The sequence below is a fragment of the Eucalyptus grandis genome, chromosome 2 (assembly GCF_016545825.1).
Source record: "Eucalyptus grandis isolate ANBG69807.140 chromosome 2, ASM1654582v1, whole genome shotgun sequence".
Classification (NCBI taxonomy): domain Eukaryota; kingdom Viridiplantae; phylum Streptophyta; class Magnoliopsida; order Myrtales; family Myrtaceae; genus Eucalyptus; species Eucalyptus grandis.
In genome coordinates this window covers 22610180-22634067 of record NC_052613.1, presented here as the reverse complement: position 1 = coordinate 22634067, position 23888 = coordinate 22610180, and the positions used below count along the sequence as shown (strand labels likewise).

The 23888-nt window shown below is 39.8% G+C and overlaps 1 pseudogene; it reads right to left on the bottom strand.

The window, feature by feature from the left end:
- Nucleotides 1–14225: 14225 nt before the first annotated feature.
- LOC120290913 lies at nt 14226–23618 on the bottom strand (annotated as a pseudogene).
- Nucleotides 23619–23888: the final 270 nt, after the last annotated feature.

Genomic DNA, 23888 nt, shown 5'->3' with positions numbered 1-23888 from the left:
AATTGAGTTTAGGTGCGAGAACGCATGTTGCACCAGCTAAGAGTCAACGAGGTACCTGTAGGCTTGCCAACGCGGATATGACATCTCTCAAAAGAAAGCTGGAAGAACTCATCCAAGTCACCAAGCGACATGAACAAGCTAAAGTCAAGTGGATGAGAATAGAAGAGCAATATTGAGTGTAGTGCAGGCAATTAGAGAAGGAATATCTTTTCCACCGGAGAAAGTAGCAGAGGTGGAAGGGTTGAGCAAAGAACTTGAACAGATTCTTCCAGTTCCAGGAAGATCTAGCAAAACATCTCATTTGGTGACAATAGAAGAATTATTAGGCAAAGATAATCGACGGAAGGTGAAGGAGATGTTTTTAACTATGTTGCGGAATGAGTTTTTCATACTCGGTGTTTATGGTATGGGTGGAGTGGGCAAGACGCCATTTTGAGGCATGTCTATATCAGTCTCCTTGATTTTCTTCCGTCATATGTATTCTGGATTGCTGTACCTCAGGATTTTAGTGTTTATGCGCTACAAGAAGAGATTGCCAATGCGGTTGGACTAGACAATCTTTCAAATGAGAAGGACGCAAGAGAAGGGCGGGCCTATTGTATGGACATCTGAATGCAAAGAAGGCATGCATCCTAATTTTAGATGGCCTTGGAAGCCCTTTGAAGTTATGGGTATTCCAGTTGAAAGCAAACTAAAGTTGATAGTGACAACTCGATCACCGATGTGTGTCGTATGATGCTCTGTCAAAAGCAAATTAAGATAGAGCTTCGATATGGAAGATTCTGGAGGTTATTTTTAAAGAAGCTTTGCTTTGTGGAGAACTCCTCGAAGTTGAACAAATTGCAAGGTCTCTTCTTGATAGGTGTTGTGGTCTGCCACTTGGGATCATTGAGATTGCAACTCGCATGAGAGGGTAAAGAAAGAGCGTGAGTGGAGAGACATGTTGGGAAATTTAGAAGAGTCCAGGATGGAGCTTGACGTGTCTGCCGCCTGCAGCTCAGTTACTTGAACTTGGGTGATGAACAAGTGCAACAGTGTTTCCTGCATTCAATGCTTTGTTCTGGAAATCTCCTTTCAGAAGCTGACAGAGAGTATTTGATAGAGTCTTTTATAGAAGAAGGTTTGTTAGGTGGAAGTGCCACCAGGCAAGGACTGTACGATCAGGGTAACGATATATTGATAAAATAGAAGGGGCCGGCTGTTGGATCCTGAAAAGGGCATCGGTATCTACACCCGTTGACAAGGGACATGGCATTGCATGTAGTGCGGAGCACAACACACATGGTTAAGGCCTATATGGGGTTGAAAGAAATACCGGAGGAAGTATTCTGGACTGATCGTCTAGAGAAAGTCTTTTACAAGGCAACAAAATAGAAGAAATGCCATACAACGTATCACCAAATTGCCCTAAACTGACGCGGCTGTCTTTGTATGACATTCGACCTTGGGAGACATCCATGAATCTTTCTTCAGACATCTAAAGGGGCTGACGGTTCTAGATCTGGGCCGCACTGGAATCACGAAATTACCGGACTCCATCTCCCAGTTGGAGAGCTTGGAAGCACTGTTACTGCAAAGTTGTTTCGCATTACGCTTTATTCCTTATGTTGGAAAGTTGGGATCCCTAAGAAAGTTGGACCTCAAAGGGTGTGAAAGTCTTGAAGAAGTGCCAGAGGGCATGGAGATGTTGGCAAACCTGAGGTACCTCGCCCTAGATGGCACAGAGATAGAGACATTACCGGAGGGAGTGTCAGGGAAGCTGGTGAACTTGCAATATCTCGCGATTAGAAAGCTAAGGGCAGGAGAAGAGGTAAAATTACCGAAGGTGGAGGAACTTCATTGTTCTGTTTCCAATGTGGAAATGTTCAATGCATGTGTGGGGTCTCTCGAGCGAAATAGTAGCCAACGGTACAGGCTCGTGATGGGTGCACCAGAAAATTTCAGCCTTTGGTGTGGGAGGAAGACTGAGAGGTCTTTACTCATTGATAGTTGCGACCATATCGCTGCGAGTATAGATGGAACAAGTGGTGATGGCTGCGCTCTGCTTCCAGAAAGTGTGCAATCATTGGAATTGTCCGGGTGTCATGAAATGAAGAGAGTGATGGAATGGGAGTGGCTGACCACTCTCCTTCCAAATCTGAAGGAGATTATAACAAAGAGTTGTGAGAACTTAGAGGAGATAATACATGGCCCATTGCCAAGCGGAGCCACTTGGCGCCTTACATATCTTGAAGTAAATTGTTGCAACAACATGAAGAGGGCGCTGCTGACGCAAGACATGGTGCTCCACCTCCCTTTCCTCCAAGAGATATTAATGTGCCACCGCAAGTGGCATAGAGGTGATAATGGGGCACTGTTGCTAAAATGACGCACTTTTCCTTCCCGGGCTAATGAACCTTGGTCTATGTAATCTTCCGGAGCTGAAGAGCATATGCGATGGGACCACGAGATGCAATTCCTCCAGTTGATATCTATTGGACACTGTCCAGACCGAAGGGGATTCCCTCTGCAGCTGCCTGTGCTTGACAATGGGCTCCCTTCTCCTCCCCTTCTCTTCAAGAGATTCGATAAATCGGCAGACGTGGGAGTTGCTGAGTGGGATCATCCCCTTGCCTGTTCTACACTCTGAACACTTGTCGAAGTTTCTTGGTAAGTCGCGCACAATTTTACTTTTTTATCCTTTCCATCTCCCCTTGGTCCCTTCTAAGGGGATTGGTTCTCCCGCAGTATGGGTTGCTTATTTTATTCCTAACTTTTATAGTGAGTGTTATACCCTCATAACTGCTCAGAAACTAGCAATTAGGCCTGTGCTACATACTGATAAGTGAATTCCATTACAGCTTGAAAGTGCAGCATACTAGTCATGTTATTATTGAACCTTAGTTGTTTCAACGATGTTCAAGAATTTAAAAAAAAAAAAAAATCTCCTTAACTTTGAATAAATGACAATGCTTCTAGTCCTCGCTCTCTCTTTTATTTTTTTTTGGGGGGGTTGGGGGGGAATTTAAAAGATTTTCTCACACCGGTTTTCTAAAACAGGCCATTCTGAGTATACAAAATTTTTGCATATGCTGATATGCAAATCCTCTGTTATAAGTGAGCAGTTTTTGTGGTCACAAAATGATCACGACACAGAGATAAGAAATGATTAGTGGCTGCAGAATTCTCGTATAATAAAATTGAAATTCATCATGGCATCCTTGTTGGAAGGATGCTGGGAAGCTCAGTAAAAGTAGAATTTGATTGGGAAGTTCTACTTTTTATTGGTTGGGATAGTTTAAGAGAGCATGTTAAAATGCTTTTTTACGTTTCCTTTTGTTGTCTTTTCTATTTTACCTCATTCGGTACTTTATTTGCACTTTCAAGTCCTCTTTTACTTTTTAAATTGATCACTATTCTTCGGGAATACTTTTCATGGACTTGTATTTCCGATTGCGATTTGAACTTATTGAATTCCTTTATGTTTAATTTGATTAGGTTAGGTTGGCCGAGGAGTCTCTAATTTCTTAGATTGTTTACATTCTCTTTTAATTTGATCAAAGAAGTCTCTAATCCCTTTTAAATTGCTCCTGGAGGAGAGAAATAAATGAGGGGCTAGCTATCTAAACCTTGTGAAATCTATGAGGGCTGGTCTTTGGAAGCACAAATATTGGACAGAAGTAAGATGGGCGTAGGTGTCAGTCAGTTAGAATTCACACAGTTCAAGTTTAAGTTTCTCAAAATGCACCGCAATCTGTATATAGATTTCGTGAATAGTCATGCGGTACACAATGATATTAAGATGAGTACGAGAAAGGTCCTGGGCATCAGTTGCCTGCCAACTACAAAAACTACTCTGCTGCTCCCTTTCAACTGATTTTGGGTCCTTGGACCCACTTTGCGAGCGACTAACAAAAGAATATTTCTGCCCCCAGACTGGGATGAAGCCGTGGAGGATCCCCGTTGAGTATGAATCGTCTTCTGATGGCAGTGGACTCAACGCCACTGCTACATCATCCTGCTCGATTGATGTTTAGTACCTCTGAACATTACGATGACATATGCTTAATTTATGCCTTATTTTATAATCTATGTTAACTACGTCTTGTTTCTGGATTCTTCAGTTTGTAATATCCCTTAATTCTACTCGTGAAACATTTATCTTTCCATCCCCCCGGGCCCTTTTCCTCCTCCTCCGACGAATCTATAGAATTGTTCTGGATAGAATTTGATGGTCTACTACTTAAGTACAATCTACTGTGGGAGGTGTTCTTGGTTTGGAGCAGACTAGTGGCTATTTCATTCGGACACGCTTTAATGGCATCCGCAATGTTGACCGTCTTAGAAATCATCTGAGCATCCAACTTGTGACTAATGCTTTCGAGAAGGTTTTCATGCAGAAACCCATTCTGTCCACTGGTTTTTAGCAGGGAAATACTAGCACTTAAATTCAGAACACATAGGAAGACACCTGACGAAATCAAATAAACACGGACGTCTTGGCACGATGAGGTTTTGTACCCTCTGGATGAGGAAAGTATAATGGGCCCTTGTGAGTTTATGGGCAGATGGTATCTACGGCGAATGTTTAGTCAAAAGACTTGACGTTCGAGCGTCCCACTAGCCCTGGCTTCATTCAGTTGAGTCTTGAATATTTAGTGCATGATAGTGTTGACCATCGGTGCGATCTCCCCATGTGTATTTCCAGCCTGCGCAACGAAGGCAGAAGCATACGGAATGATGACGGAATGACCATTGGTGCGATCTCCCCACGGAATGATGACGATCAGAAATTCTGATTTTTGTGTTATTGTTGATGGTGAACACCATGGTAACCGGGGATTAGCTTTAGACTAAGAGCGTAGGGGCCTGGTAAATTGATTTTGTGTACGAGACATATTTGTCTGCGCGAGTTTCATGCTCGAGACAAAAGGGGAATGTGAGCTACAACTCCACCAACGGATCATACGGAGGATGGGCTGGTACTTCACTGAAATAGTGTAATGTCTCGGGAATTGCATGATTTCTCCTATATCCACGAAGAGTCTATACTGAAAAGGTCATTCACAAGGACCTGAAAACAGGCAGTGTACTTTCTGGCGCTATTCTGAATCTTAAATTTTCAGACTTGGGATTGGCAACGGAACAGCTCAAAGGACAAGTACAAATAATGATACTTAGAAAGTCTGCAGCTTGTTCTGAAGATCACTGCAAACTTTTAGACAGTTTTGAGACATGACTGCTCGATAGGGCTTTTGCTGCCAACATATGCCTTGGGTGATTTAGAGGAAATCTGGATGATTGTGGATTTGGATTGCTTTTGTTAGAGATAGTAGTAAAAGAAGTAGAAATTTAATTAAAGTCATCACCATAACCATTTTTGGACATTCAAGGAGCAAATGTAAAAAGTCATGATTGTTCTTTTTCTTCACTTTGTTAGTTTCTGATTTTGTTAACCCCCTGGGGATTTATTTTCAAGCTATAGCTTCGGTGTCAGAGTATTGAGCTAAATGGGACTGATTAAATGCGAATATAGAAGAAAGAACGGCCGACGTAAATGTGGAAACTTGGAATCAAGGAAATAACCTTGTTTGTAATGAAAACAGACTAAGCGGTCTTCATTCGCATAGCCTTTATATGAAGACAAGGAATGACATTGTTCTTTCTTTCTTGAAATCATAGTAATAATGATTCCAAAATTTGCATTATCAAAAGACAAACTTACGAGCACATGAAGTCGACAAATGAGCAATCTATACATTCGCAGCTAATATCATTTGCAACAAACTGATTGTACGAAAGCGCATCATGTCACCACCAAGGACGTCACATCATCAATCCAAAGGGCTCATCAAGACCATTAGTTTGTAAGGGGATTTATCTCTTTGCCCTCGGATTAGTTCGACGGGGGATTGATGATCTCAACCATTAGATGAGATCAATCTCCACCGTTTCTGACTAATGTGACGAGGGGTCAACATCCTTCACAATCAGATTACACATTTCTACCATTGAATCGATTAGACGAGAATTGATATCCCTATCGTTAGATAATGTAGAAGACCAACGGTTTGTGATTAGAGGACTTTTGTATAAATAAAGCCCTCTCCATTTGTGTCATCAACTTCATTTGAGTATTACAAGTATCTCTAGAGCTTCTCTCTCTACTTTCTCTCTCTAGAAATTCCCTTCATTGAGTGCGAGAGGTGAGTGAGAGCAAGGCTTACTTAGACTTGACTAGGCGATTCAAAACTTAAGTGCCTTCGCGATCGAAAGAATCGCTTTGTGACAATCGCGCATTGCATTCCGAAAAATATAGAATGGAGTGATAAAAAGACTTGGATCAATGACCTCGGAACTATCTAGGTCAAACTTAAGTTGTATATTTTGACGTTGATAAAGTGAAGAAGGTTGATGTTAGTGAGAAAAAAAAAATGCAGAAATTTTTGCCAGTCCACTTTAGTCTCAGACTAAAGAGATTTCAAAATAGTGACGCATAGCTCGTCTTAATGTACACGCCACTATTAATGGTAATTCTTGATCTTGTAGGAACCTAAAGATAGACTTCATCTCGAACTCTTCCTTTCGATTTGGAAATAAAAATGGGATTTAAATTATGAGGAGCACAAAAGATCGGTTGGAAGTTCTCAATCAAATGCAAAAATGCCATTAGCGACGCGCGCAGCAAACCGCTGTGTCGCTATCGTGATAAAAATGACGTCATATTGCTTGGATGGGTGATAATTCATTTTTACTTTTCCTTTTTTTGGATTATTATTATGGGAAATGGATGTGAAACGCAATGTACACAAGCTCCTCCTCATCCACCGCTATCTCCCCCTTCTTCTCCGATATTTTCCCACACCCTTTTCTGCTTCTTCCCTTTTCCTCCTTCCCTTTAAGTTCTCCTTTCTTCTCATCCATTGTCGGCACGCGACTCCATAGCCGGGTTCTCTCACGCCCGGCAGATGTCAAGTGTACCATGGATCTCTTTGTGTATGGTTCCTCTATCGTTCCATTTCTCTTATGCACAAGAGATTTAGACCGCTTTGCATGCATGGAACGAGCGGGCATGGTGAGGTAGATAAGGGAAGAAAAAGAAGTACTGTACATAGCATCATCCGAGTGCCGACCGAGCCAACTTGAAAATATAGGCTTGCAGGCTTTTGAATGGGCTCTAGCCTGAGCTATGATAGCTTCGTGAAGCTATTGCAATTGTTTCGCGTATACATGCTCGCATACGTGAAACAAATAGGTGCTACTTGGAAACGCTCACTTTTTCATATTTTACCTAGATTTCGATCTTTTTTAACTACAAAGAATCACAAAATAGCGCACACTAATTTCATCTATTTTTATCCTTTTTTTCTCCATGGTTCTAAGAAACCTATTGTTAGTTGCCACATTTTTCTTAGGGCAAGAGTGGACAAACTTAGATTGAAACAAATAATCTTCCTCCATTTCATTAATTAATATATGTCTTGAAGTCACCAAAATACAAATCATCCTCACATTTTATTTAAATGTCACTTTGAATCCTTTATTTCTAAATTATCAATATTTTGCACTCGACTTAAAGCTAGAGGAGAAAAACTCCTGCTTTGTCCTTGGTTGCCACCCGCTCTCTCGTAAGTTAAGATAAAGTGCGTTTGAATATGATAATGGATTGATCTCTCGAGGGGATCATAGAAGCTCTAAGCCTGTGAGGACGACAGGCAAAATTTTCCCTTAAATAGTGTCACATGTGTTGCCACATCATTAACTAACTAAATCATAATAAGCATATGGCTGTGCACCCTAATGTTCTTTTCTTCTTCTTTTTCATTATTTAACACGCGAATGAGAGAGGAATTATCGTAAAGAAGGTGAGAGAATTGAGAATAGAATACAAGGTTTGGTTGAGCCACGCAACTAGCCGCCTTCCAATTGATCACACCATCTATCCTTATTGTATAACGCTACTACCAACTCGCCCACACGAAATTCTTGGAACCATAAATTGTTCTGGCAAAATCCAATGAGAAACGATTCCACCTCCTCAAAATCACTAGGACACAAGTAACTTTTTGTTAATGACCTCGTTTAGTCATTTTCTTGTTGCCCTGCTAAACCACTACATAGTGGTAGGTATGTAATATGAACAATCTTGTTAACTTTTAGGTTCTTTTTAAGATTTTTTTAATAGTGAATTTTTACTTTCTGCTAAAAAAATTCAAATATTATATAAATCTAAAAAGTTTTGAAAAAGTATATGCAAATCTGGTTATTACCGAGAGTACGCTACTCTCTTTGTGAGGAAGGATAAGCAGACATTATGTCCCCTTTTGAGAGCGAAATACTTTCTAGTTATCAGGAGAGAGGATGTCCCTCTCCGAAAATTACAGAGAGCGACATACTCTCTCTAGTTATTATGGGAGAGGATGTCCTCTCTGGTCATTATGAGAGGGGTGACATGTCACCTACCATATGATGTGTGATTTTTTATTGTTTAATGACCATGTCGGATGCCTTACTTGGTGACTGTCGCACCAAATTTTTTGGGTGTGAATCACCTGGCTGCCGGGCTTAACGAATTGTTACGCCAGCCTAACTCGCCTCCCAAACATATGTCAATTTGCGACTTATGTTCGATTCTTAACATGAAGATAGATTTTATTTGTGAGTCGTCACTAATCTATTTGTGCAGGGCCGACGAAACCCAAGTAAAAGAATGGAGTTTTACCTTACTCCTACGAACTGTAGACTATGGGCACGAAACTTTGTTATACTAGATTTCTCTAATACCTTTCGCTACCATTATTTTATTTTCAAAAATATTTTTGCAAGCAACTTAAATTGATTTTAAATTTATTTCTCTAACATGTGAGGTGATCACGCGGTGTACAATCCACCAATTTAACACCTAGATAAACAATGAATAAATTGCAAAAAACTTACCTCAAAAAACGAATGCATCCGCAATATTAGATTAGAATCCACATCAACAACTCTAAATATAATTTCTAATTAACATGCAATTTCTTTTTTGTTTTTACTTAATGAGAATCATGCAATATGCAATATGCAATGCAATATAACTAAATGACCTAATTCTAATGACATGCAATTTCTAATTAAATTGACCTAATAACAATCTTTTAAATGACGTTCATTTCATGAATCTAATCCTAATGACATGCATATGATATTTTTTTTTTTTTTTTTCTTAAAGAATGCAATTCATCATATGAAATAAAACTAATTTATTCTAAGACATTTTTGGTTTTTTTTTTAAAGAAATTCTGAATTAGATAAAATTTGAAAATTATCTAGCTAGATTAAGATCCTATTCAATTTGTATTAGGAATTAGGCTAAGTCAAATCCTAATTTAAACTAAAATATTATCTCAACCCAAATAATTCTCTAAGGTGCAATCTATTTAAGAAAATACCTAAACTTATAATAAATTAAGAAAAATATTATCTAGAATTAAACTAAGTGCAATTTTACCCTAATATGCAATGACATACAAAAAGATGCCCTAACTCTACATGACATATGCATGATGATTTTTTTTTTTTTTGTGTTTTTGTTTATTAATTTCGAAATTAATAATTGCCAAATAATTAAACAATGCAATCCAAGTATAAAAAAATAGCAAACAAATTAATTGATTTGATTTTTATTTTTATTTTTATTTTAAATAAAATTCAGAATAAAATTTCTGCTCCAAACATGCAAACCCTAAAAATAAGAAATAAAACCTAATTCTAGCCTACGTTTTTTATTTTTTATTTTAAAGAAATTTAACTTAAATGACACGACAGCAAATCAAAACAAAATGATATCGAAATTGACGAATCATATCTCGCATGAGATCGGGTTAGCTAATTTTACATAAAATCGCGAATCGAATCTCTATGAGAAATAGGATTAGAATTTTTAAAGTGGGATTGAATCAAATTTCGGGTGCGAAAGGCTATTTCTTGGCGGATAATTCATCATTGCATCAAGGAATAATTATACTAAAAAGAGCAAATAAAATAAAATAACAAAAATAAAAGAAATAAAATGAGATAAATAAGTAAAAGAAAAACTACCTAATTTTTCTTTTGTTTTCTTTTTTTCTTTTTTTCTTTTCCTTCCAAGCAAAGCAGCAACGTGATGGTCGCCCCGGTGAGGGGAGTTTCACCGTCGGTCGCCGGTCGTCGGAGCTCCGGCAAGGAGGACCAGCAGCGAGCGGATCGGTGGCGAGCGGTGGCGTCGCGAGGAGCAGCGGCAGGCGGCCTCGCTCAGGCTGAGGCAGAGAGCGGAGCGCCTCGGCTCGGGCTCGGGCAGAGGCGTCGGATCGCCGGCAAGTCGCTGACCGGAGTAGCACCGGCGGAGATCTGCAAGCACAGACAAGACAGGGACAACAGCAGTTTCGTCGGAGCGGGGGCTGCGATCCGGCTCCGGGGGAGGCGCAGCGACGACCGGCACAGGGAAGAGGCAGCAGGAGGCTCGCGGGCCAGTGGGCCGCCAGCGAGTCGGGGGCGAGGTCGGTGGAGCAGCGGTGGCGTCGAGGAAGGACGGCGGAGGTCGCGACCGGAGCAGGGAATGCCGGGTGCTGGGTCGCGAGCAGGCACGGGCGTCGAGGAGCACCGCAGGCGTCGGCGAGGGCTGAGGTGGAGCGATAAGACCGTCGGTGCAGCGTGGCGGCGGCGAGCGGACCAGTGAGGTGGTGAGGTGCAGTGGTGTCTGGCGTCGCGGTACCGGCACAGCGGCCGGACGGAGCCGGCTGGCGCGTTCGAGCTTCTCCCTCGCGAAGAAGACGACGCGGTGGCCCCCTTTTTCTTTCTCTCTCTCTCTCTCTCTCTCTCTCACGTCACTCACCAGTCATCTCTCTCTGCAGACCGGTCGCTTTACTTCTCTTTTCTTTTTCCTTCTGACTTTTCCTTGACCTAGAAACCGAGAGAGGCCCCCCTGTCTTTTTCGTACGGAATGTCTTTTATAGGCCCAGAAATTGTATCTTCCCGATATATCTTATTTCTGTTTTTTTGTTTGCTCATTATACCCCTAAATATGTCGTTGAAATACACGCCTCATGAAATATTCCATTTTGTATTTCTCGCATATTCTATCCAGAAAAATTCCCTCTTTGCACAAAATACACCCTTTAGTGTATATTACTTAAAAATATGAAAAATTTGAACGGAATATGTGAAAAATCTTCCCTTCATCGGTGGCCTAAAATAAAACAAAATAAAAATAAAATGTTTCTAAACTATATGCCATGTGTTATATATATATTGAAGAAAGCAACCAGCAAGAACAAATAAAAGAAACTATTGTCCGTCACAGGTGTCATATACAAAACAAATCTAATTCTCGAACCCACATTTTGGTGCCACTTTTTGTCCCCATGATGGGGGAAATATTGATGCCCAAGTTGTGTCCCTCATCTACGCTAGGTCATCCACACTAGTTCACTTGGAAAAAGTATCAAAAATGTTATATATCTATTGTATTTGTATTAATTTAATCTTAATTTTTTCAATTTGACCAATTTCGTCCTAAACATTTCCACGTTAGTACTAATTCAATTTTAATCTAGGTGACTGTCCATCCCTCCTATTTTTTTTTTTTTGGTCAGACATCCCTCCTAGTTGACATGGTGACATTTTAAATAATTTTCTTAATACTTTTCTTCCTTGCCATTTTTTTTTTCCATTTTCATTATGCCGCTCGCCCAAGCGAGGCCAACCCTTGCCAACCATGGCCGATGACTCGTCCGCAAAAAGAAAAGGAAAAGAAAATATAAAGAAAGAAAAAGAAATAAATTCTATCTAAAACCATATGCGGAGTATAGAAAAAATTTCTATACTCGCGATGGCAACATGCTTTTAATAGTTGTTATATTTCAAATAAACCAATGACCATGGCATTCAATTAACAAAAAGTAAATGGTCAATTTAGACAATGCTTTTAATCGTTCACTATGCAATTTTCTAAAATCTTGGAAGCTACCCAATACGGTCTTATGCTTTGAATTTCAGGGACTAATAATCCTCGGGCTAAATAATAATCCAAAAACATCACTGAAAATTTCTTAATCATCTCCATTATAATGGATTCCTCCATAGTATATTGGCATTGGTACCACCGGTAGGAAGTCCCCCGAATGGGGATACCCCAAACGGGTTGCCATGGAAAAAAATTGCCCATTGCGGGCTGATCAGTCCGACCTATGACGTTATGCACTTGATCTTGTGCTTCGAGGTCGCTGCATCCACGAGTAATTGAGGTTGATTGTCAACCATGACGATATGGAGATCTCCCTCTTTTCTTTTTCCTTCGTCTGTTTCAATGTGATTTCCTCAAGGTGTTGATTCTTGCGCCGGAGTGCTAATGTGTTTTGCAAGTTAGCTAGATTCTTCCTGCGGACAATCGAAGACCAGAAGAGGATGAATCAAGGCGGAAGAAGTGGATTAAAGGTGCCCGACCCGCTCCGATACCATGTCGAAGATGAAGAAGACGAGAGGAAAGGAAGCGAGAGGGGAAATTTTCTCTTCTATTTCAGTATATTCACGCAATGTACGAACGTGTATTATAGTACATGTTGTATGTAAATAAAATGAAACAATATTATATACAAAATCAGATTCGATATTAATTGATCTTGACTTGTGCAATGATATATGAATGATTCCGTCGAATATCCTTGCGCATCTTCAACGAGAAGCGGCGACGGAGGCGAGATGCTTGAGTAGAAGAAGAAGAAGAAGAGGCGCGAGGGAGGGGGAATCGGAAGGTCGTCGTCGGCGAGGTTACCTCCGGTGCGAAGACGTCGCGCGAGACGCTTGTGGAGAACCGGAGGGAATTGAAAGCGATGCGGCCGTGAGAAGGAGAAGAGTGGAGGGAGAGGGATTTGAATTTGCGGGAAGAGCGAAGCAAGAAGAAGATAAGCTCGCCATTTTTTCTCCGTGGGAAGCTTCTTTTCCCTCTGCTCCTTATCTTGTAGAAGCTCCGTCCCTGCAAGTTTAGCCGGCGGAAACGAGCAAATTCCCTCCTTTGCCCTTTGCTGGTGCGTAAAAGCTAGCTATGTCAGAAAATGGCACAAATGATTAATGAATTTTGAGCCTATGTGTAATATGATTCATGAAATTTTAATTTATTCAGTGTAATTTATAAATTTTATACCCATGACCAATGTAGTCCTTGAATTAATTTGCTTAATATGATCCTCAAATTTTCAATAGATATTTAATTTAATCCCGCACTTAAAAAAATATTAAATATTACCCCTTGAACATGAATTGATAGGAAATTGAATTGAACATATAACACTAGTTCATAGACCATATTAAACCGATTAAAAGTTCAAATAACACATCACACATGGAAATAAAGTTCATGGATCACATTAAACAAATTAATAATTTAAGGATTGCATGTCAAAGTTTAGAGACTATTTCTATCATTAAATTAGGCTTGACTAAGATTTTTCTTTTGATTCTTTCTATTATTGCTTTAACCAAATCTCACTCGAATCCTCTATGTTTTTATAATGATATTTAATTTTTCGTGTAAATATTGAGGCTACTAAAGTTCTTCGAAAGCTAACTTTCCTCCATAAAAATTACTAACCATATTGAGAAATTACGGACTGAATAGAAGCTTTAAGCTGCAATAAATACTTTTGACACTCTGAAATCTACTTCCCACATGAGAAAACGAAAAACGTACCCCTTCACTCTCTGAAAACACACTAATTACGAAAAGGTTAATTATTCCTTATAAATTCGAAGTTATTTTTCATTGCTATTCTTCTGAAAGTAAATATGCAAAAAAGGGTGAATACTTACTTCTATACGATATACAACGTTGAAAAGAAGTGCTTTTTCTACTTGGAATTATATTAAGGTTCGATTTCTTTAAGGGTGGCGGGCCATTAGAAGAGGCGAGTTTTTCTTCCTCATGGAAAGTTACTAAAAAACACTTCGAAAAGATTTCGTTAAGCGCAATGAAAAAGTGGCCAATCATTAAAATACCGAAGCTTCTTCTTTTTTTCTTTTTTTCTTTTTTTTTCTGTATAAAATGCTAAATCAGTAATTTCCGCTATTTCCTTATAAGGAACCTCGTCAATCGCCTTGAGATACTTCCGGCTAATCCGAGACGAGCGACTTGCTAATGACAAAGAAGTTCCTAACCGCGATCATTGATGTGGTACTAATCATGGTGCAAGTTGCTAATCACGTTGGTGGTTTAGCAATCTCTGTCGTTGGTCTCTAAAATACTGGCCACACTGCATCATTTCAATCCCCAAAAATGGTTGCATAGAGATCCCACCCCGGAGATAACGAGACGATGGCAGTACGCTTTTACTTCAGGGGACTAACCAAAAGTTGGGTCCTATTACCTGCTGAGATTTACAAGTTCCGTTCAAGTCCGAAAACTCCATAATTCAAGCAAGCATTCGAAGCGGGCATGTTTTTCCGAGCACAAAGAAGAAAGACGGCCTTGAGCACGGACTATTATATGCTCCTCCCGAGTTCTGGGAGATTGACTTTGTCTAGAATCTTTCGGCTGTCATTACAACAGGTTGAGCCTCGGGACGCCTTCTTGCAAGAAAGGGACCCCTTCTCACAGCATCTTGCAACTGTGGGCAAAGAAGGGAACATCATCAAGTCACAAAGATACACGACCCGGGTCTTTACATAACAAAATCTTGGTACGCCAAGGTATAACACGGAAATGACGCATTCCGCTCTGTGTATCTTACCTTGCTAGCAATTCCAGCCAGAGAAGGATCGTTCATCAGTTTGGTTGAACGTGTGAAAGCTTGTGTATTGCTTGGCAGCAACCGTACCTAGCTTCCATGCCTGAGAAGTCCACCATCCAAATTAAAACGCTAAATGAGAGGCAAGCGATGGACAATGCTTCAACCCACTCAACACAAGGATAAAAAGAAAAAAAGAAAAAAAAGCGTGCGCTGTGAGAGAGAGAGAGAGAGAGAGAGAGAGACATTCAACTCCAGATGACTTCTACTCGGTGTGCATTTGTGCGTCTGTTAAGTCACCACTCAAATTAATGGACTTAGAAATAAACAAGAATGCAGGAAAGGCCCAAAGACACATCCCCGCAGACAACAAAAGCAGAAGAAACGGAGAAAAAAAAAAAACAGAAAATATAAAAAAGAACTTTCACAAGATCACCTATAACAAATTTATGGTCCAAAATATGTAATCACTAACACTTATGCTTAAGGAAATAGCATTGACATAATTACTAAAGCTCCAACCTACATGCTTCAAGGGATAACATCTCCATCTGATGATCATGTTGGTGCTTCCGTAACATGGTGAATAGGAAAGTGAGCAATATAAAAATACCTATTTTTGTGGTTTCAATGCTTGGGTCAGTTACGATATCTACTATCTCTTCTTTTGAGCAGATCTCCATCAGGCACCATGGCCTAGCTACCAAAGCTGTAATTCGCCTATAACCCTGGAAATATCAAGCTCATCACAATGGCTGACAAGCGATATTAACCACAAATAGCAATGAGCTTCATTAAGCACATAGCTAAAAACCATCAAATAGATCTCAACATTCATCGGTCAATCTCCAATTTAGGACCAGAACATCAATTTACACTTACACGTTGATTATTTTAGTTTATGTATACTTTACATCTAAGGAAGAACAAAGCTTGGCTCCTACAAAAGTTTTTTCCTCTTTTGTGCATAGGAAAATAACATAGAACCAATCATTATGTTTCCTGGAAAATTGAAGAAATCCTACTTGATGCTCCTGATTACCAAATGGATCTGCTTGCTGTAACCATAAGTGGATACACAATAGTAAAACCGAGAAAGAGTAGGAAGCAACCAGAAAGGTAATGACCAACTCGATTCATAATTCCTATAACAAAATCATCTATTTCCAGTCCTCCCCTCTTTCTCTTCAGCTAAAGAAGCAAGCGTAGAACACACTGCCCGAGGATAAGATTCTGAAGGAGGATCTGCCACATACTCAGAACTCTGAATGGTTTTATAGATAAAATCCAAGGTTGGTTGATGCATGTTATGCACGAAGGAACGTACATATTGTGCCCAAATCCAAAGCAGAGCAAGTTCCACATTTGTCCAGAGTAATATTTTATAAAAATGAGAGAGATCTGTAAATGACACACCGCTAAACGAGTTTCTGCCTCCTGCTGAAGAACTGATAGGAAAAGGCCCTGCGAATCATGGCACAAGCTCAGCAATTGGAAGGGAAAAGAAAAAGGAGCTAAAACACCCAATTAAGGAGTTGCCAAACAAGCATTCAACAGTTTCTACATACTGTCTTCAAGGCTGTTGCTTAATGACTTACATCCATCACACATTCATCTCACAGGTCAGATGTATCGTTTCTATTCAGTGCGTGAATGCAACAGCTAGTTAGTCATGCTCCCTAGCTTTTGCTCTGAAATAGACATAAAAGCACTAAAGGAAGAGATTCCACAGAAGAAAATAAGCTAACAGACAGACAAGATGAGAAACTCTAAACAGGTCAGTCTCGTGAGTTCATTATGAGATCATAGACCTTCATGTCAATATAGATTACGAGTATACTCAAGGTCGCAATGAGTCAATGACCCAAAGGAACTGCTGTTGATGACTATAGAATTTTCTCCCAAATATGGGACCTGCCAACCTGCTCATGAGCTTTAAGATGGATTTCGCAAACTCTGCACCTAAAATAAGCTGAAGGCAATTTTGAGACCTCTTGTTAATCTAGGTTGTCCTTAATTTCCTCAACTGCTATATCACCATTTTGCTTCTTTGTTCCCTTCTCTGAAATATCAGGCACATTCCACTATCACAAATGATCAATTAAGTTTCATTTCATATCACTAGCTTTTCTAGACAATTCATATTTAAAATCTCCATTTTGCTCTTGAACCTCATCAACCAAAGAACAGATTACAAAGATGAGCCACTACCATAAGCTAACACACTAAAAGTGGACAAAAGAACTCGACTTACCGATGGTATCAGCTTTGGACTCCTGGATGCAGCCTCATATATCAAAGAGTCTTAAGGGTTTCTTCTGCAGAACCATTCAGTATTACACTATTATCTGACCGAGCATCTCCAGCCAAATTTCCCAGTGCATGCAATGCAGCCTGAGCAATTTAATATCATATCATCAATAAACTACCACGGAGATACAAGTAAAATCTTTGACCTCGGCTTACTGTTTGTCATGGAGTAAGCCATAAATCAAGACATTTACAGTACAAAGATTTGACAAGTTACAAACTCTCAAGAAGCTAACCACAGTTTGCACTATTCTGGTGAAAGCATGAAAGCATGTATATTTATGTGTGATGAGAGAAACTGCCTAAGATAATGAGTACTCATAACATAGCACATGTGAAAATGGAGTCAACATAACTTCGTTAGATTGTGGCAAGAATGGTGAAAATGATAACAGTAGAAAAATCTAGGCATAGCACATATCCAGGGTAAAGCATCCATTGAATAGGTCACTCAAATTAGACAGTACTGAAGAACCAGTGAAACTCTAACGTAATTAAAATATCGTTTCTAAAAGTCCTCTTACTTCTTCTATAAAAGGGACATGCTTTAACTTATGCAGTATCTAACTCATGTTCTTTTCACTTTGTCTCTCATCTTCGATGTCATCACCTTCTCAAATTACAAGGACTGACTCCATCTCATGCTATATAAAAGATCATTAATTTTTAAGATATTCACACTAATTGGATCCCCCTAATTTGATAATTGATCATGACAAAACAGACAAAGAGTTGCATGGACAAAAGCGTCATATATCTGCTCACCAGCTGTTTACCACGTCCTTGTCTGTCAAAGGCAGCATATACTACATGTCTTGCAACAGGATATGTGCTCGACAACACTCAGCTCCCTGAGTTGCTGAAAGCCAAAATAAAAGACAGAGAGAAGAGAAAATCTTAGTTTCCCATGGCCGAGGGTACAAATTGAAAAATAAATAAATAAAGGATCGCTACTGCAGCAAGATTGGAGATGGAAAAAGAAGTACACTAATCTGTTAAACCAGCATGGAATGAGTAAGCTAGGCATCTTCTAGCAGGGAACATGCAGGCAATCTACATTTTCTCTCTTTCGATGTATGGTAACAATTCATTTAATTCGTGAAATAGCGAACCGATAAAAGCTCCTCCTTGTGGCAGGGAACACAACAGCCAGACAAGCTATGGCAAACCAACGCAGTTCTACTAGCCTACATGTAACCAGCTATTATGGTTAAAGTATTACATAATCCAATTTGACCTAATGCTTCAAGGGCAGCTTCACATTCATCTGTATCTAGACTCTCTGACGAGCTGAGTCTCCCATCAATGGCAGAAACAACTACTCTGACACCTGCACTACAAAGCAAGTGTCTTCGAATTATCACTCAGTAGGGCAAGGACTCAAGTAAACCCATAATGCAAATTCTCAATGGGACAAACAAATCATGCAAGAATAATGTCACTTTATAATTGAAAGAAAAGCTACAGAAACCATAGTATAACGTAGACAAGCCACTCAATCAAGCACACCAACTTCCTCAGTTATACCAGTGAGAACTTGAATATTAGTTATTGCATTAAATTGTGATGAGATAGAAAGATTATCTGAAGCGTGAAGGCTATTATAGTGCACAAATTTGCTTAGAATGTGCTGACATAAGGCAATACCAACCAAACAATTAACCTCCTCATGACTACAAAAGCTAAATATTGGGCATATGCACAGAAATGATGGATCAACCCTACTGGATTCGTCTGTAAACATATAAGTGTCCTCCTTGGACAGTAGTCTTCCGCAAATCATCATTGCTCTGGACCTCAAAATTGACTCCAACAATGCATTGCTACAAACAATTATAGCTATTGTAGTGATGACAGTTTAGGACCTGTAGAAACTAAAATTCAGAACAAGATTGAAAGCTCTCAATTACCTTATGATAGAAGCAAGTAGCTGAAGAAGTGCAGTCCTCCACAAAATTTCCGTTGCATGCCGGATCTCAACCATCTTGTTAAATGTGCGAAGGAGAAAAGGAATTACGAAAATTTAGGAAACAAAGGAACATAGATCAATTAAACTCAATAAGTGTTACAGACGTATGTAGTTCACTATGCCAAGGACATCACCTCCCTCACATAGATATTAAACTGCAAGTGGATGAGCAAGCAGTGTGTTTCTTCACTAGGGAAAGTAAAAAGGGAGAAGCATAGAGATTAACAAACCTCATACAAAAGCTCCAGAACACTCAAAGTTACAAGGGTGTCTTGAGAATCGCTGATTTCTGCCTCAAATAAACTTAGTAGATTGGAACTGTAGATAATTGATGCAACAGAACTGGAGACAGAAAACAGCTTCACTATCGAAGCTAGAACCCAAACACGACCCTGAAACATGGTTATGAAATTAGAAATTTTATCAGTACCCCACTTTCTACGAGTGTAGATAAGTAGGCGTACGTGCAAACGTAGTGCAAAGGCAAGTATGGACTTCGTCTATAAGCTTCCGTGACTTCATGGTACAATAATAACGTCTACATCAAAGGCTAAATCACAATCAACCAAAAACTACCATTGCAAAAGCACTTGGTTAATTTTTCGCATAAGATTGAGATCTGAGCACAGTGACCAAATTATCTATTCATTAGTGCCTAGGATTTTGCATCCATCACTTGTAATCAATAATTTGGATAGAAAGGAGGGTCTTTTGGGGAAGGGGGGTGACTACCCTTCTTCAAATATGTCCAGACAAAGGAAGTAACCAGCTGATCGAACTTGTTCTCGCTAACTGATGCAAGGCAATGTAAGTTCAACTGTTCAAGTAACAACATGTATATATCCGTACCAATGACGAGCATTGAGCTGCTAAGTTTCTTAGACGCGTAACTTCACTGTCACTGGCTGGAAAAACAACGTTCTGCAAGGTAACATAAGACAGCCATCTCAGGTAAGTATCAATAAACCGAAGCCATAAGAAATAAGTCTGAGCACGGATCAGAGTCAAATCCTTACTGTGCCTCTCTGAAGGCATGCCAGAGTCTTAATAGCATCCATTGAAGCTGCGGTAACTTGTTCATTTCTATAGAACAAACGAACTACATTTCACTAAGATAGGAAGAGATTCCCACCAAATCATCATAATTCTAACATGGATATTTTCAATCACTAAAATTAGCACCGCTTAATTTTATTAAAACCCAGGTAGGAGTCTTGAGAGACTGTTTCTGAACTTGAAGAGAATACCATGCCATACATCCAAGTTACATAATGGTTTATCCAACAGCAATTAATTCTTTGTTCCAAAAGTTTTTCAGAGAGCAATTTTCTCCTTTAGCATTTGGATAGAAGACTATGGAGAGAAGAGAATTGTTGGTAAAAGTAAACATATGTAAGTTATAATGACAAATTTACCCTTTAAAACAGTAATGCTTTTCAAGTCTGCTAAGAAAGGCATAAAAGCAGCAAAAGGTCAGTTTGGAGAGAAATATTCTCTCTCTCAAAATTCCTTCCAATTCCTTCACTTCCCCTCTCTTTCGATTTCCTCACTTCATCCATAAAAGTTATTAAGAGAGCAGATGGTGCTACTGGGCAGAGGCTGCTTAATTCCCGCTATCTCACTGACTGAGCTCTGGACCACTATGACGAGTCCGCTAAAGAATGTCTAGTAATGGCATCTCTAGCAAAATTGTCAGTCCCAGTTGATAAATTGCTTTGAATACCAAATAAAGCTGGCATTTCTACAAAATCCTTGGTAGTTTTTCAAGTGGGGAGCAAAGCGTTTCTCATTTTCTTTTACTAGGAAATTCGGATGCTATCTCCTTGACATCTCAAATCACCGAACATGTCGAGCGTCAATTCGTCTTAAAATTTTAATGGACATCACAATGACTCGTGGTGCAAGATCCAGGGACATCTCCATAGTGGCTGCCGCTTTACTCGACAAGACTGGGATTTCGGTCTCAAAAGTCCCTCCTCTACCAATATAAGTATATACTACTTCTACCTTCGTGGAAACCCTAGGTATGGCCATCTTCCTCTATGTAATATATGTATAAAACTCATTTCTACCTTTCTGGAAACCCATACATGGCCAACTTCCTCTGTATCATAAACTTCCCATTTCTAGCACTATTTAAACGACAGACCATGCCTATGGAGTAGACAGTCAAGATCAAGAAATTCCACAATACAGAGTCAATTGAAAAAAAAAAAAAAATCACTATTATGTTCTTACCCATTAACAAGGCAATCAAGAAAAAGTGGGTAAATATTGTAGTCAATAACTATCTTCACAGCAGACAAAGACTTTTCATCCGAAATTTCCAACAGGCAAGACACCTGAAAATTTTTTAATTAGAAGAAATAAAAATAGAAAAACCAAGAGCACAATTCAAAGTGCGAGGTACATATAATCACCGCATAAATTAACTTTGAATTCAGGGTGGACATTTCATCTTTTAATTTTCTCCTAGACACAGCTCCAGTAAATATCTCCCTCAAACTAAGTTCAGTAACTTGCTAAATATTCTTACTTCTAACCTCCAATATCATTCAGTAGAAATATGGACAAACAGAAGAAACATATATAACATCTCATCAAGTCGATAAAACTGACTTTGACATGTTTTTCCTTTCCTAACTATAAGAAAACAGAAGGTTTTACCAAGTATAAGCAACCGGGAGCTTTGTGATCTTTTATATATTCTCGACAAATTAGGATCAACTGCAAATCAATGTAAACGACCAAGAAACACTTTGTTTCCCTTTGTCTGTAACCAATCCCATCAAAGAAGGTGATTATCAATCTAACCTTAGGAGGACGGAAACCAACAACCTTGTTTTAGAAAAGTGCAGTGGGGTGCGGAGCAATGACCGCATGTGGAAAACTCCAAGCTTTTTCTGGAATTGGATGGCTGACTTTCTTTAAAAGATCTTTATGTAATGACGGGATGCGCTCATTTCACAGTTGTCTATGGCTCCTTATTTCTGAACTACAGCAAGTTCATGAAGGTGGTCCACCTCATGACTACAGACCGGCAGCTTATTCTCTAAGCTAAAGACCAGGATATTGGAAGTTAGGGCTGTGAATTAAGTGCGGTTGGCATTCTGCATTTTAAAAGTTAACGTGTGCTATCTGGTGTTGTAATCGTATAGCCACAGAACACAGAAATCATCCATTGGACCTAAATCAATAGCAGGGGTTAAAACCTATTTCATACTTACCGTTTTGCAAGCTAGACATCTGACTTCTTGTGAAGCTGCCTGCAAACCAACTTGTACAAAAGGCTGCACAAACAAATAAAAATTTGGGGAAGCATGAAGCTCATCTTTTTATACGCGCACAGAGGGGAGAGACCCGCCTAGACTACAAACGCAATAGAGAAGCGATTCAAATCCATCCAAAAGGGCTTCCCATGGTACAGGAACCTAAGATTATCGAAGGTTTCGAGCATACCATAAAGTGCGGGATCAGGGAAGCGCCGTATTTGGTCTTGAACACTCTCTCCAGACAATTAACCAGTGTACTTTCGAGACCGGGCACATCCGCTCTCGTTTGCAAAGCGCTGCATATACGAAAAACCAAAATCGAACAAACGCTTCTCTTAACTTCTTGAGCAAGTCAGAATCAGCAAAAAGCCACAAAACAAAAAAAAAAAACGACGTCAACAAACAGTAGACGGTCACGAGTTGCTATCGGGTCGCAAGAACGAAGAAATCCAGCGAAGATGATAAAAAGAAATGGGTATTAAGAGTATAACACAAGATATGGGTGCTGATAGAAACAGAGGAAAGAAGAAAGAAGACTTCAAGAACAGAGGAAAGGAAGAAGGTGAAAGTGAGTTCAGTAGCAGCAATAAGAAAGCTGATGAAAACAGAGAAGTTAACAACAGAGATTACAGAATTCGTGAAATTGATTTACCTTTGAGAAATCGGTTTTCAATTTTCAATTTGTAAAGTCAAACTCTGTTCTTTAATTCAGTTAGTTTGTTAGTACTGTTAAGCTAGTTAGTTTTCATTCAGTTTAGAGCACTTCAGCAGATATAAAAGCTGATAAGAGAAAGGCAAGAGGATGTACCTTCTTATTCATTGAAACAGAGCACTCAGTTGAATAATAGACGATTTTTACTCTCTGAATCATCTTTCCTTCTTTGCTTCCATTCATTGTTCTGTTCATCAAAATCCTTCAGGAAACAGAACGACAAGCTTGTCCGAAGAAAAAGAATCAAGCAGAAAAGAAGTCGGAATCGTCCGAGACACGTCACCTGATGATGACGGGAAGAGGAAAGCGATCGAGAAACTCCTTCGCGGCCGCGTCGTTCTGGACGCCTGAATCAGCAGGCACCACGAAAGACGAAGAAATGAAACAAACAACTCCGGGAAACCGAGAAGAGAAACGAAACCGAGATCGGGAAAAGCCCTAACCGGGATAGAGGGCGAAGTCGGAAGCCGCTTCCAGCAAGCGGGAGGTGTCCTCCATGAAGTACTCTTCCTCCATTGGCGCTCTCTGGTCCATCGCTTCGCTCGCCGAGTGAAGAAGCAGCAGCAGACTGGATGAAGAGAGAGGAGAGAGAGAGGGGACGTTGCCCCGGATTCGCGTACTGGAGAGGCGCGTGGCAATCGCCGTGGGTTCGTGTCTGAATGACGATGAACAAGTTCCAGTCCGATCTGTTTGAGAAATGGGCTTTTATTGCAGGACGAGCCCGGCCCAATGGGCCCATGATGTCTTGCCGGTCAGCCCCATTCTATTTTTCTTTTTTTTTTCTTTCTTTATTTTCAATAACAGAGTAATAAGAGCCTCTCTAGCATTATTTTCGTAGTAATAATGCTCAGGCTCAAAATAGAACTTTAATATTAGGCCCCTAACAATTATAACCCCACACCCACTCA